Source organism: Syngnathus acus, unplaced genomic scaffold, assembly GCF_901709675.1.
Source record: "Syngnathus acus unplaced genomic scaffold, fSynAcu1.2, whole genome shotgun sequence".
NCBI lineage: Eukaryota > Metazoa > Chordata > Actinopteri > Syngnathiformes > Syngnathidae > Syngnathus > Syngnathus acus.
In genome coordinates, this window is record NW_023590243.1 from 40,001 (window position 1) to 55,022 (window position 15,022).

Sequence of the window (15,022 nt, forward strand, 5' to 3'; positions counted from 1 at the left end):
GGATAAAGACTGCTGCTTTGAGTTCACAGGGAGCCAGCCTCTTTATTCACTGTACATAGTCTGCTCTCTAGCGGTAAAAGACTGTGAACTACAATGCTATGGATGACGCCACACAATATAGATTTGAAACTCGGGTATAGTTTCAATGTCGGAGTTAAAACTCGGCTTGCAGTTTCCGAATGCCATACGTAATGGGTGTTGTCAAAATTTGCTTTAACAATTGAAGTGGAAAAAAGAAAAAAAAAGCTTACAGCACCTGGTATTCCCAGGCGGTCTCCCATCCAAGTACTAACCAGGCCCGACCCTGCTTAGCTTCCGAGATCGGACGAGATCGGGCGTTCTCAGGGTAGTATGGCCGTAAGCCATGGTGAAGTCACAAAATCATGCATTTTATAGATAACAATCGCCCCTGAAAACCAAGACTTGGCGTTTCATGGAAACATGGCTATCATGAAAAGTTATTGATAGCTTTTTATGTGGTAGCACAAATTTGCCATTGCGACCTGCATTTTGCTGTATCAAAGTAAATGTCATGAAAAGTGGAAAAACCCTACATGGAAGTGCAATGTGTTTTGTTTTTTGTTTTTTTACTGATAAAGACTGCTGCTTTGAGTTCACAGGGAGCCAGCCTCTTTATTCACTGTACATAGTCTGCTCTCTAGCGGTAAAAGACGTGAACTACAATGCTATGGATGACGCCACACAATATAGATTTGAAACTCGGGTATAGTGTCAATGTCGGAGTTAAAACTCGGCTTGCAGTTTCCGAATGCCATACGTAATGGGTGTTGTCAAAATTTGCTTTAACAATTGAAGTGGAAAAAGAAAAAAAAAGCTTACAGCACCTGGTATTCCCAGGCGGTCTCCCATCCAAGTACTAACCAGGCCCGACCCTGCTTAGCTTCCGAGATCGGACGAGATCGGGCGTTCTCAGGGTAGTATGGCCGTAAGCCATGGTTGAGTGCAAAATAATGCATTTTATAGATACAATCGCCCCTGAAAACCAAGACTTGGCGTTTCATGGAAACATGGCTATCATGAAAAGTTATTGACAGCTTTTTATGTGGTAGCACAAATTTGCCATTGCGACCTGCATTTTGCTGTATCAAAGTAAATGTCATGAAAAGTGGAAAAACCCTACATGGAAGTGCAATGTGTTTTTTTTTTTTTTTTTTACGGATAAAGACTGCTGCTTTGAGTTCACAGGGAGCCAGCCTCTTTATTCACTGTACATAGTCTGCTCTCTAGCGGTAAAAGACGTGAACTACAATGCTATGGATGACGCCACACAATATAGATTTGAAACTCGGGTATAGTTTCAATGTCGGAGTTAAAACTCGGCTTGCAGTTTCCGAATGCCATACGTAATGGGTGTTGTCAAAATTTGCTTTAACAATTGAAGTGGAAAAAGAAAAAAAAAGCTTACAGCACCTGGTATTCCCAGGCGGTCTCCCATCCAAGTACTAACCAGGCCCGACCCTGCTTAGCTTCCGAGATCGGACGAGATCGGGCGTTCTCAGGGTAGTATGGCCGTAAGCCATGGTTGAGTGCAAAATAATGCATTTTATAGATACAATCGCCCCTGAAAACCAAGACTTGGCGTTTCATGGAAACATGGCTATCATGAAAAGTTATTGACAGCTTTTTATGTGGTAGCACAAATTTGCCATTGCGACCTGCATTTTGCTGTATCAAAGTAAATGTCATGAAAAGTGGAAAAACCCTACATGGAAGTGCAATGTGTTTTTTTTTTTTTTTTTTTACGGATAAAGACTGCAGCTTTGAGTTCACAGGGAGCCAGCCTCTTTATTCACTGTACATAGTCTGCTCTCTAGCGGTAAAAGACGTGAACTACAATGCTATGGATGACGCCACACAATATAGATTTGAAACTCGGGTATAGTTTCAATGTCGGAGTTAAAACTCGGCTTGCAGTTTCCGAATGCCATACGTAATGGGTGTTGTCAAAATTTGCTTTAACAATTGAAGTGGAAAAAGAAAAAAAAAGCTTACAGCACCTGGTATTCCCAGGCGGTCTCCCATCCAAGTACTAACCAGGCCCGACCCTGCTTAGCTTCCGAGATCGGGCGTTCTCAGGGTAGTATGGCCGTAAGCCATGGTTGAGTGCAAAATAATGCATTTTATAGATACAATCGCCCCTGAAAACCAAGACTTGGCGTTTCATGGAAACATGGCTATCATGAAAAGTTATTGACAGCTTTTTATGTGGTAGCACAAATTTGCCATTGCGACCTGCATTTTGCTGTATCAAAGTAAATGTCATGAAAAGTGGAAAAACCCTACATGGAAGTGCAATGTGTTTTTTTTTTTTTTTTTACGGATAAAGACTGCTGCTTTGAGTTCACAGGGAGCCAGCCTCTTTATTCACTGTACATAGTCTGCTCTCTAGCGGTAAAAGAGGTGAACTACAATGCTATGGATGACGCCACACAATATAGATTTGAAACTCGGGTATAGTTTCAATGTCGGAGTTAAAACTCGGCTTTCAGTTTCCGAATGCCATACGTAATGGGTGTTGTCAAAATTTGCTTTAACAATTGAAGTGGAAAAAAAAAAAAAAAAAAAGCTTACAGCACCTGGTATTCCCAGGCGGTCTCCCATCCAAGTACTAACCAGGCCCGACCCTGCTTAGCTTCCGAGATCGGACGAGATCGGGCGTTCTCAGGGTAGTATGGCCGTAAGCCATGGTTGAGTGCAAAATAATGCATTTTATAGATACAATCGCCCCTGAAAACCAAGACTTGGCGTTTCGTGGAAACATGGCTATCATGAAAAGTTATTGACAGCTTTTTATGTGGTAGCACAAATTTGCCATTGCGACCTGCATTTTGCTGTATCAAAGTAAATGTCATGAAAAGTGGAAAAACCCTACATGGAAGTGCAATGTGTTTTTTTTTTTTTTTTACGGATAAAGACTGCTGCTTTGAGTTCACAGGGAGCCAGCCTCTTTATTCTTAGACTTAGACTTAGACTTAGACAGAACTTTATTGTCATTTTGTCAACACTAGGTGTACAAAACGAAATTTCGTTGCATACGGCTTTCAACAATGTAGAGGTATTTCGGCTGGTTAAAAAAAAAAGTGACATTCTATATAAAAAAATGAAATAAGATAATTATAAAGTACAAAGTGCAGCAGTGATAAAGTATGTGAACAGTGCAGGAGACAAAAGCAGTATTTACAAGTGTGCAGAGGAATGCTACGTTTAAATGTTCAACAGTCTGACGACAGCAGGGAAAAAACTATTGCAGAACCTGGTGGACCTGCAGCGGATGCTGCGAAACCTCTTCCCAGAGGGCAGCAGGGAGAACAGTCCATGGTGGGGGTGTGATGGGTCACTGATAATATTTCGGGCTCGGGACACGCAGCGCTGGGATGACAAGTCCTGAATGGAGGGAAGAGGAGCCCCGATGATCCTCTCTGCTGTCCTCACCACTCTCCTCAGGTTCTTCCAATCGGAGGCGCAGCAACCTCCACACCACACCGAGAGACAGCTTGTCAGAATGCTCTCTATGGTGCTTCGGTAGAACGTCCTCATGATGGGTGGGGGCAGGTGGGCTCTCCTCATCCTCCGCAGGAAGTACAAGCGCTTCTGTGCCCTCTTGACCAGTGTTGTGGTGTTCACAGTCCAGGTGAGGTCGTCTGTGATGTGGACTCCCAGGAATTTAGTGCTGCTGACCACCTCCACAGCTGAGCTGTTGATGATCAGTGGAGCGTGGTGAGGCTGGTTCTTCCTGAAGTCGACGATGATCTCCTTCGTCTTCTCCACATTCAGGATCAGGCTATTTTCTCTGCACCAGCCCACCAACTGCTCCACCTCCTCTCTGTAGTCCAGGTCGTTGTTGTCCCTGATGAGGCCCACCACCGTTGTGTCGTCTGCAAACTTCACGATGTGATTGGTGGTGAACCTGGGGGCGCAGTCGTGTGTCATCAGGGTGAACAGCAGGGGGCTCAGGACGCAGCCCTGAGGGGAGCCTGTGCTGAGGGTGATGACATCTGAGGTGTTCTGTCCGACCCGGACTGACTGAGGTCTGTTGGTGAGGAAGTCTAGCAGCCAGTTCCGAAGGGGGGTGCTGAAGCCCAGGTGTTCCAGTTTTTCCACCAGATGTTGTGGAATGATGGTGTTAAACGCTGAGCTGAAGTCCAGGAACAACAACCGCACGTGGGTGTTCCTCTCCTCCAGGTGAGCCAGGCTCAGGTGAAGAACGGAGGAGATGGCATCCTCAGTGGAGCGGTTCTGCCGGTAGGCAAACTGGAACGGATCGAATGTTGGGGGGAGTCCGGAGACGATGTGATCTTTGAGCAGCCTTTCGAAGCACTTCATCATTCACTGTACATAGTCTGCTCTCTAGCGGTAAAAGACGTGAACTACAATGCTATGGATGACGCCACACAATATAGATTTGAAACTCGGGTATAGTGTCAATGTCTGAGTTAAAACTCGGCTTGCAGTTTCCGAATGCCATACGTAATGGGTGTTGTCAAAATTTGCTTTAACAATTGAAGTGGAAAAAGAAAAAAAAAGCTTACAGCACCTGGTATTCCCAGGCGGTCTCCCATCCAAGTACTAACCAGGCCCGACCCTGCTTAGCTTCCGAGATCGGACGAGATCGGGCGTTCTCAGGGTAGTATGGCCGTAAGCCATGGTTGAGTGCAAAATAATGCATTTTATAGATACAATCGCCCCTGAAAACCAAGACTTGGCGTTTCATGGAAACATGGCTATCATGAAAAGTTATTGACAGCTTTTTATGTGGTAGCACAAATTTGCCATTGCGACCTGCATTTTGCTGTATCAAAGTAAATGTCATGAAAAGTGGAAAAACCCTACATGGAAGTGCAATGTGTTTTTTTTTTTTTTTTTTTACGGATAAAGACTGCTGCTTTGAGTTCACAGGGAGCCAGCCTCTTTATTCACTGTACATAGTCTACTCTCTAGCGGTAAAAGACGTGAACTACAATGCTATGGATGACGCCACACAATATACCGTTTTTTTCCGTGTATAATACGCCCCCATGTATAATACGCACCCTAACAATGGCATGTTGATGCTGGAAAAAAGCCTGTACCCATGTATAATACGCACCCAATTTTTTTTAATTTTTTTTTTAATTTTCTTTTTTTTTTTTTTTTAAAGTCCCAATGATCGTCACACACGCAGGGAGGCAATGGGTCCCATTTTTATAGTCTTTGGTATGGTCTTAACTAGGCTGGATGTATTTTTTTTGTTGGCGTTGATTTCTCCGACTGCCCATAAAGGCACCACCGCGATCAGATGAAAAGAGAGGAAAGTGACGTGCGGACATGTGAAAAAGGCGGCTCTGTATGGGAGAGACGTTGAAGAGGAATAAAAACACCCTTGGAAACCAAAACTTGCCCCTCGTCGTGACTCGGAGCCGCAACAAATGTTTCGGATTTGTGTAGGGTACATTGTGACAGCAAACGAGCAGGTGATCGAGCAAGCGTTTGATACGAGAGCATTGCGTTCGTATGGAGCGTGTTTGAAGTGAACAGCAGAGACGAAAGGAACAAGGCAAAGTGTTGTGAAATAAAATATTACCTATAATACGCATTTTGTTATTTGCTGATTGTATTAAACTATCACATTCATTGTCAGTCAAGAAGAGAAGAGGACTATTATCCCTTCTTTGACGAAATTACCAGAGCACAGTACAAACACACGTTCTTTCGGTATTTATTCAACCCACATTCTTTCACAACATGACAAGAAGAGAACAATACATAAATCAATACTCGTACCAGTACCATGATTTTCTTAAAAAAAAAAAAAAAAAAAAAAAAAAAAAAATTTAATTAAAAAAAAAAAAAAAAAAAAAACAAATTGTACCCATGTATAATGCGCACCCCAGATTTTAGGACAATAAATTAGTTAAATTTTGCGTATTATACACGGAAAAAAACGGTAGATTTGAAACTCGGGTATAGTGTCAATGTCGGAGTTAAAACTCGGCTTGCAGTTTCCGAATGCCATACGTAATGGGTGTTGTCAAAATTTGCTTTAACAATTGAAGTGGAAAAAGAAAAAAAAAGCTTACAGCACCTGGTATTCCCAGGCGGTCTCCCATCCAAGTACTAACCAGGCCCGACCCTGCTTAGCTTCCGAGATCGGGCGTTCTCAGGGTAGTATGGCCGTAAGCCATGGTTGAGTGCAAAATAATGCATTTTATAGATACAATCGCCCCTGAAAACCAAGACTTGGCGTTTCATGGAAACATGGCTATCATGAAAAGTTATTGACAGCTTTTTATGTGGTAGCACAAATTTGCCATTGCGACCTGCATTTTGCTGTATCAAAGTAAATGTCATGAAAAGTGGAAAAACCCTACATGGAAGTGCAATGTGTTTTTTTTTTTTTTTTACGGATAAAGACTGCTGCTTTGAGTTCACAGGGAGCCAGCCTCTTTATTCACTGTACATAGTCTGCTCTCTAGCGGTAAAAGACGTGAACTACAATGCTATGGATGACGCCACACAATATAGATTTGAAACTCGGGTATAGTTTCAATGTCGGAGTTAAAACTCGGCTTGCAGTTTCCGAATGCCATACGTAATGGGTGTTGTCAAAATTTGCTTTAACAATTGAAGTGGAAAAAGAAAAAAAAAGCTTACAGCACCTGGTATTCCCAGGCGGTCTCCCATCCAAGTACTAACCAGGCCCGACCCTGCTTAGCTTCCGAGATCGGACGAGATCGGGCGTTCTCAGGGTAGTATGGCCGTAAGCCATGGTTGAGCGCAAAATAATGCATTTTATAGATACAATCGCCCCTGAAAACCAAGACTTGGCGTTTCATGGAAACATGGCTATCATGAAAAGTTATTGACAGCTTTTTATGTGGTAGCACAAATTTGCCATTGCGACCTGCATTTTGCTGTATCAAAGTAAATGTCATGAAAAGTGGAAAAACCCTACATGGAAGTGCAATGTGTTTTTTTTTTTTTTTTTACGGATAAAGACTGCTGCTTTGAGTTCACAGGGAGCCAGCCTCTTTATTCACTGTACATAGTCTGCTCTCTAGCGGTAAAAGACGTGAACTACAATGCTATGGATGACGCCACACAATATAGATTTGAAACTCGGGTATAGTTTCAATGTCGGAGTTAAAACTCGGCTTGCAGTTTCCGAATGCCATACGTAATGGGTGTTGTCAAAATTTGCTTTAACAATTGAAGTGGAAAAATAAAAAAAAAGCTTACAGCACCTGGTATTCCCAGGCGGTCTCCCATCCAAGTACTAACCAGGCCCGACCCTGCTTAGCTTCCGAGATCGGGCGTTCTCAGGGTAGTATGGCCGTAAGCCATGGGTAATCACAAAATCATGCATTTTATAGAAACAATCGCCCCTGAAAACCAAGACTTGGCGTTTCATGGAAACATGGCTATCATGAAAAGTTATTGATAGCTTTTTATGTGGTAGCACAAATTTGCCATTGCGACCTGCATTTTGCTGTATCAAAGTAAATGTCATGAAAAGTGGAAAAACCCTACATGGAAGTGCAATGTGTTTTGTTTTTTGTTTTTTTACTGATAAAGACTGCTGCTTTGAGTTCACAGGGAGCCAGCCTCTTTATTCACTGTACATAGTCTGCTCTCTAGCGGTAAAAGACGTGAACTACAATGCTATGGATGACGCCACACAATATAGATTTGAAACTCGGGTATAGTGTCAATGTCGGAGTTAAAACTCGGCTTGCAGTTTCCGAATGCCATACGTAATGGGTGTTGTCAAAATTTGCTTTAACAATTGAAGTGGAAAAAGAAAAAAAAAGCTTACAGCACCTGGTATTCCCAGGCGGTCTCCCATCCAAGTACTAACCAGGCCCGACCCTGCTTAGCTTCCGAGATCGGACGAGATCGGGCGTTCTCAGGGTAGTATGGCCGTAAGCCATGGTTGAGTGCAAAATAATGCATTTTATAGATACAATCGCCCCTGAAAACCAAGACTTGGCGTTTCATGGAAACATGGCTATCATGAAAAGTTATTGACAGCTTTTTATGTGGTAGCACAAATTTGCCATTGCGACCTGCATTTTGCTGTATCAAAGTAAATGTCATGAAAAGTGGAAAAACCCTACATGGAAGTGCAATGTGGTTTTTTTTTTTTTTTTTTACGGATAAAGACTGCTGCTTTGAGTTCACAGGGAGCCAGCCTCTTTATTCACTGTACATAGTCTGCTCTCTAGCGGTAAAAGACGTGAACTACAATGCTATGGATGACGCCACACAATATAGATTTGAAACTCGGGTATAGTGTCAATGTCGGAGTTAAAACTCGGCTTCCAGTTTCCGAATGCCATACGTAATGGGTGTTGTCAAAATTTGCTTTAACAATTGAAGTGGAAAAAAAAAAAAAAAAAAGCTTACAGCACCTGGTATTCCCAGGCGGTCTCCCATCCAAGTACTAACCAGGCCCGACCCTGCTTAGCTTCCGAGATCGGACGAGATCGGGCGTTCTCAGGGTAGTATGGCCGTAAGCCATGGTTGAGTGCAAAATAATGCATTTTATAGATACAATCGCCCCTGAAAACCAAGACTTGGCGTTTCATGGAAACATGGCTATCATGAAAAGTTATTGACAGCTTTTTATGTGGTAGCACAAATTTGCCATTGCGACCTGCATTTTGCTGTATCAAAGTAAATGTCATGAAAAGTGGAAAAACCCTACATGGAAGTGCAATGTGGTTTTTTTTTTTTTTTTACGGATAAAGACTGCTGCTTTGAGTTCACAGGGAGCCAGCCTCTTTATTCACTGTACATAGTCTGCTCTCTAGCGGTAAAAGACGTGAACTACAATGCTATGGATGACGCCACACAATATAGATTTGAAACTCGGGTATAGTTTCAATGTCGGAGTTAAAACTCGGCTTTCAGTTTCCGAATGCCATACGTAATGGGTGTTGTCAAAATTTGCTTTAACAATTGAAGTGGAAAAAAAAAAAAAAAAAAAGCTTACAGCACCTGGTATTCCCAGGCGGTCTCCCATCCAAGTACTAACCAGGCCCGACCCTGCTTAGCTTCCGAGATCGGACGAGATCGGGCGTTCTCAGGGTAGTATGGCCGTAAGCCATGGTTGAGTGCAAAATAATGCATTTTATAGATACAATCGCCCCTGAAAACCAAGACTTGGCGTTTCGTGGAAACATGGCTATCATGAAAAGTTATTGACAGCTTTTTATGTGGTAGCACAAATTTGCCATTGCGACCTGCATTTTGCTGTATCAAAGTAAATGTCATGAAAAGTGGAAAAACCCTACATGGAAGTGCAATGTGTTTTTTTTTTTTTTTTACGGATAAAGACTGCTGCTTTGAGTTCACAGGGAGCCAGCCTCTTTATTCTTAGACTTAGACTTAGACTTAGACAGAACTTTATTGTCATTTTGTCAACACTAGGTGTACAAAACGAAATTTCGTTGCATACGGCTTTCAACAATGTAGAGGTATTTCGGCTGGTTAAAAAAAAAAGTGACATTCTATATAAAAAAATGAAATAAGATAATTATAAAGTACAAAGTGCAGCAGTGATAAAGTATGTGAACAGTGCAGGAGACAAAAGCAGTATTTACAAGTGTGCAGAGGAATGCTACGTTTAAATGTTCAACAGTCTGACGACAGCAGGGAAAAAACTATTGCAGAACCTGGTGGACCTGCAGCGGATGCTGCGAAACCTCTTCCCAGAGGGCAGCAGGGAGAACAGTCCATGGTGGGGGTGTGATGGGTCACTGATAATATTTCGGGCTCGGGACACGCAGCGCTGGGATGACAAGTCCTGAATGGAGGGAAGAGGAGCCCCGATGATCCTCTCTGCTGTCCTCACCACTCTCCTCAGGTTCTTCCAATCGGAGGCGCAGCAACCTCCACACCACACCGAGAGACAGCTTGTCAGAATGCTCTCTATGGTGCTTCGGTAGAACGTCCTCATGATGGGTGGGGGCAGGTGGGCTCTCCTCATCCTCCGCAGGAAGTACAAGCGCTTCTGTGCCCTCTTGACCAGTGTTGTGGTGTTCACAGTCCAGGTGAGGTCGTCTGTGATGTGGACTCCCAGGAATTTAGTGCTGCTGACCACCTCCACAGCTGAGCTGTTGATGATCAGTGGAGCGTGGTGAGGCTGGTTCTTCCTGAAGTCGACGATGATCTCCTTCGTCTTCTCCACATTCAGGATCAGGCTATTTTCTCTGCACCAGCCCACCAACTGCTCCACCTCCTCTCTGTAGTCCAGGTCGTTGTTGTCCCTGATGAGGCCCACCACCGTTGTGTCGTCTGCAAACTTCACGATGTGATTGGTGGTGAACCTGGGGGCGCAGTCGTGTGTCATCAGGGTGAACAGCAGGGGGCTCAGGACGCAGCCCTGAGGGGAGCCTGTGCTGAGGGTGATGACATCTGAGGTGTTCTGTCCGACCCGGACTGACTGAGGTCTGTTGGTGAGGAAGTCTAGCAGCCAGTTCCGAAGGGGGGTGCTGAAGCCCAGGTGTTCCAGTTTTTCCACCAGATGTTGTGGAATGATGGTGTTAAACGCTGAGCTGAAGTCCAGGAACAACAACCGCACGTGGGTGTTCCTCTCCTCCAGGTGAGCCAGGCTCAGGTGAAGAACGGAGGAGATGGCATCCTCAGTGGAGCGGTTCTGCCGGTAGGCAAACTGGAACGGATCGAATGTTGGGGGGAGTCCGGAGACGATGTGATCTTTGAGCAGCCTTTCGAAGCACTTCATCATTCACTGTACATAGTCTGCTCTCTAGCGGTAAAAGACGTGAACTACAATGCTATGGATGACGCCACACAATATAGATTTGAAACTCGGGTATAGTGTCAATGTCTGAGTTAAAACTCGGCTTGCAGTTTCCGAATGCCATACGTAATGGGTGTTGTCAAAATTTGCTTTAACAATTGAAGTGGAAAAAGAAAAAAAAAGCTTACAGCACCTGGTATTCCCAGGCGGTCTCCCATCCAAGTACTAACCAGGCCCGACCCTGCTTAGCTTCCGAGATCGGACGAGATCGGGCGTTCTCAGGGTAGTATGGCCGTAAGCCATGGTTGAGTGCAAAATAATGCATTTTATAGATACAATCGCCCCTGAAAACCAAGACTTGGCGTTTCATGGAAACATGGCTATCATGAAAAGTTATTGACAGCTTTTTATGTGGTAGCACAAATTTGCCATTGCGACCTGCATTTTGCTGTATCAAAGTAAATGTCATGAAAAGTGGAAAAACCCTACATGGAAGTGCAATGTGTTTTTTTTTTTTTTTTTTACGGATAAAGACTGCTGCTTTGAGTTCACAGGGAGCCAGCCTCTTTATTCACTGTACATAGTCTACTCTCTAGCGGTAAAAGACGTGAACTACAATGCTATGGATGACGCCACACAATATACCGTTTTTTTCCGTGTATAATACGCCCCCATGTATAATACGCACCCTAACAATGGCATGTTGATGCTGGAAAAAAGCCTGTACCCATGTATAATACGCACCCAATTTTTTTTAATTTTTTTTTTAATTTTCTTTTTTTTTTTTTTTTTAAAGTCCCAATGATCGTCACACACGCAGGGAGGCAATGGGTCCCATTTTTATAGTCTTTGGTATGGTCTTAACTAGGCTGGATGTATTTTTTTTGTTGGCGTTGATTTCTCCGACTGCCCATAAAGGCACCACCGCGATCAGATGAAAAGAGAGGAAAGTGACGTGCGGACATGTGAAAAAGGCGGCTCTGTATGGGAGAGACGTTGAAGAGGAATAAAAACACCCTTGGAAACCAAAACTTGCCCCTCGTCGTGACTCGGAGCCGCAACAAATGTTTCGGATTTGTGTAGGGTACATTGTGACAGCAAACGAGCAGGTGATCGAGCAAGCGTTTGATACGAGAGCATTGCGTTCGTATGGAGCGTGTTTGAAGTGAACAGCAGAGACGAAAGGAACAAGGCAAAGTGTTGTGAAATAAAATATTACCTATAATACGCATTTTGTTATTTGCTGATTGTATTAAACTATCACATTCATTGTCAGTCAAGAAGAGAAGAGGACTATTATCCCTTCTTTGACGAAATTACCAGAGCACAGTACAAACACACTATTGTTCTTTCGGTATTTATTCAACCCACATTCTTTCACAACATGACAAGAAGAGAACAATACATAAATCAATACTCGTACCAGTACCATGATTTTCTTAAAAAAAAAAAAAAAAAAAAAAAAAAAAAAAATTTAATTAAAAAAAAAAAGAAAAAAAAAAAAAATTGTACCCATGTATAATGCGCACCCCAGATTTTAGGACAATAAATTAGTTAAATTTTGCGTATTATACACGGAAAAAAACGGTAGATTTGAAACTCGGGTATAGTGTCAATGTCGGAGTTAAAACTCGGCTTGCAGTTTCCGAATGCCATACGTAATGGGTGTTGTCAAAATTTGCTTTAACAATTGAAGTGGTTAGGGTTAGGGTTAGGGTTAGGGTTAGGGTTAGGGGTTAGGGTTAGGGTTAGGGTTAGGTTTTTAAGGTTATCTCGCTACACATTCCCCAAAGGGTCCGCCGACCCAGTTGGTTAGATAGAAGGCAGCGGAGGGTTAGGGTTAGGGTTAGGGTTAGGGTTAGGGTTATGATGATATATGGAGCCCCTCCCCCGAAGGAGAGGAGCAAAGGCACGGTCCTACCATCCTGGCCCGCACCCCACAACCAGCTCCAGAGCATCCTGCCCGCTGCGGCCGCGCCAGCCATGCTGGCCAGGACCAATTATGGCTTAATAAAGATCTTTTTGACCTTGGACACGTGTTTGTGCTTACTGTGTTCATGTTTTTGATTGTACAATACCTATCCGGTCGCCTTTGTTATATAATTAATAATGAGTCTCGATTTGGCAAGTAGGATTGACAGCTGCGTTTGCGTTCAACCCTATATACGTACCTCGCACAATCATTCGACTCCCCTATTTGGGTGGAGCGAGAGCATCTTGCTCTGTGCGGCATCCATGCGCTCTCCTATCTGGGTAGAGCGTGGGTAATTAAATATTTGCTTCCAATTGGTTTATACTGGCGTCAATTTGCGCTCCATTTTGTTCATCTGTGTGACCATCGACAACGTTTCGGCATCTTTTGTGCCTTCCTCAGGTCTGGCACACAGGATTTGTCCCTAAATTTGGTTTAGTTTAATTGCATGGGGAGCTGTTTCCTCCTCCATGGCCGCATCGAGACTGAGAGCTTCCTGCTCCGAACGGGCCTTTTATAGCGAACTGCGCATATTTTATGAAAGTGATTTTCCTTTTCTTAATTTGGCTTGGTAAATTTTTGTTTTATTTGCAGGCACCAATTGGGCGTGGATTTGCGATCTCCGGCATAGGTAAGTATGTTTTGGGTGAGTATTATGATTTTAATTACGGTAAGTATTTACTTTTAACTCCTTTTTGGTTTTGATGAATGCTTGTTTGCAATTGTGTACGTTCAAATTTGGGTTAGGGTTAGGGTTAGGGTTAGGGTTTAGGGTTAGGGTTAGGGTTAGGGTTAGGGTTAGGGTTGTGGTAGGAGCCCCGCCTCCCATAGGAAGGAGGGGCAAAAGCACGGTCCATCCGTCCAGCACACCTCCCAGCCTCCAGCCCAGGGTTCTGGTGAGCAAAGCGGCGGCGTCGGCCATAGTGGACCGTGGTCCAACCTTGCTCCATAATTAGGATTTTGCCTTTGTTATATATGTAATTATTTATATATGTAATAAAGGTATTTTTTTCTGAACAAAATTGTTTTTATTAAAGCAGTTTTTGATAAAAATATCTTTTTTTAGATTTAGAATGGCCAATATATAATGAAAGTGTGCCCTGACAACGTTTCGGCCGCTAGGGCCTTCTTCAGGTCTGGCACACAAACAAAAAATGAAAGATCGCTGAATTTATTGTATGTATTTATTACTGAGTTGTTTACCCTTTGCTCTCCCTAAATGCACTGAGCGTCTGCCGCCCTGCACGTCTATTTATATTCTCAGTTCGGTTCGAGTTTCTAATTACAAATTTACGTTTTTTGTTTTTGACTTTTTTTCTTTTTGGAAATAAAACTGGGTTTTAACTTTTTTTCTTTCTGGAAATGAAACCAGATTTTGCCTTAATGGATGTGTTCTATTTACAATTTGTTGTTTTGAATAATGTGTTGTCTTGTTTTTCATATATATATATATATTTTTTTAATATATATATTTTTTTTATTATTAACACATTATATTTTTATTATTATTATTAAATTTGTTGCTTCTCGTTTTTTCTACTACAGGTGAGTGGCTAATTCAGGTAGGTATTTACATATGTACACAAAACAATAATTTTTGTCTTTTGTGATTTTTTATCCGTTGTGATGTTTTAGTGGGCGTGGTCCGGGGACCAGAGACGTGGACTACAGGTGAGTGGATTATGCAGGTAGGTATTTATATACATGTATAATTTGTTGACTTTTTGTCTTTTGAGATTTTTCAGTGGGCGTGGTCCGGGGACCAGAGGCGTGGCACCAATTCGAGGTAAGTAACCAAGGTAGGTATCTAATGTAAGTGGGTCCGAATTAATTTTAATAAGGTAAGTAGGTCCGAATATATGTGAATAAATTTGTCCTTAATATGTTAATAGAGCCTACTGTTTGGAATTTCTGTTCCTAGTGGGACGTAATCAGGGAATTGGATTAGGGTTAGGGTTAGGGTTAGGGTTAGGATTAGGGTTAGGGTTGGGGTTAGGGTTAGGGTTAGGGTTAGGATAGGATGAGGGTGTGGACAGGAACGGGGGAAAGGATCGGACTAGGGGTCCACCCAAAAATCATCACCACAATAGTCACCACCACAAAGGAGACTATGAAGGCTTGACTCCCAGAGGGCCATCATCCTGACCGCGGTATCAGCCGTCCATTGGAGCTGGTCCCGTTGGACCCGGAACTGCCCGTGTGGTAGCTGGGGAAGCTGTGCAACATCCTCACGTTGCTTGACCCAGTCGTTGACCACGTTGAGGTTCTCCTTTTCACAGTCCGGCAGG

The 15,022-nt window shown here is 43.1% G+C and overlaps 10 non-coding genes and 3 pseudogenes across 10 annotated transcripts; all 13 read right to left on the minus strand.

Annotated features, from left to right (window-relative positions):
* Positions 1-244: 244 nt before the first annotated feature.
* Positions 245-363, minus strand: LOC119119256. Its single transcript, XR_005097201.1, has one exon. It is a non-coding gene; the product is annotated as a 5S ribosomal RNA (ribosomal RNA).
* A 470-nt stretch (positions 364-833) lies between these two features.
* Positions 834-952, minus strand: LOC119119257. Its single transcript, XR_005097202.1, has one exon. It is a non-coding gene; the product is annotated as a 5S ribosomal RNA (ribosomal RNA).
* Positions 953-1,419: 467 nt separating this feature from the next.
* Positions 1,420-1,538, minus strand: LOC119119258. The gene has a single exon (XR_005097203.1). It is a non-coding gene; the product is annotated as a 5S ribosomal RNA (ribosomal RNA).
* Positions 1,539-2,006: 468 nt separating this feature from the next.
* On the minus strand, positions 2,007-2,115 carry LOC119119209 (annotated as a pseudogene).
* Positions 2,116-2,585: 470 nt separating this feature from the next.
* On the minus strand, positions 2,586-2,704 carry LOC119119259. Its single transcript, XR_005097204.1, has one exon. It is a non-coding gene; the product is annotated as a 5S ribosomal RNA (ribosomal RNA).
* A 1,839-nt stretch (positions 2,705-4,543) lies between these two features.
* On the minus strand, positions 4,544-4,662 carry LOC119119260. The gene has a single exon (XR_005097205.1). It is a non-coding gene; the product is annotated as a 5S ribosomal RNA (ribosomal RNA).
* A 1,408-nt stretch (positions 4,663-6,070) lies between these two features.
* LOC119119210 lies at positions 6,071-6,179 on the minus strand (annotated as a pseudogene).
* A 465-nt stretch (positions 6,180-6,644) lies between these two features.
* On the minus strand, positions 6,645-6,763 carry LOC119119261. Its single transcript, XR_005097206.1, has one exon. It is a non-coding gene; the product is annotated as a 5S ribosomal RNA (ribosomal RNA).
* A 466-nt stretch (positions 6,764-7,229) lies between these two features.
* Positions 7,230-7,338, minus strand: LOC119119213 (annotated as a pseudogene).
* A 468-nt stretch (positions 7,339-7,806) lies between these two features.
* On the minus strand, positions 7,807-7,925 carry LOC119119262. The gene has a single exon (XR_005097207.1). It is a non-coding gene; the product is annotated as a 5S ribosomal RNA (ribosomal RNA).
* A 471-nt stretch (positions 7,926-8,396) lies between these two features.
* On the minus strand, positions 8,397-8,515 carry LOC119119263. The gene has a single exon (XR_005097208.1). It is a non-coding gene; the product is annotated as a 5S ribosomal RNA (ribosomal RNA).
* A 470-nt stretch (positions 8,516-8,985) lies between these two features.
* LOC119119264 lies at positions 8,986-9,104 on the minus strand. The gene has a single exon (XR_005097209.1). It is a non-coding gene; the product is annotated as a 5S ribosomal RNA (ribosomal RNA).
* Positions 9,105-10,943: 1,839 nt separating this feature from the next.
* Positions 10,944-11,062, minus strand: LOC119119266. The gene has a single exon (XR_005097211.1). It is a non-coding gene; the product is annotated as a 5S ribosomal RNA (ribosomal RNA).
* Positions 11,063-15,022: the final 3,960 nt, after the last annotated feature.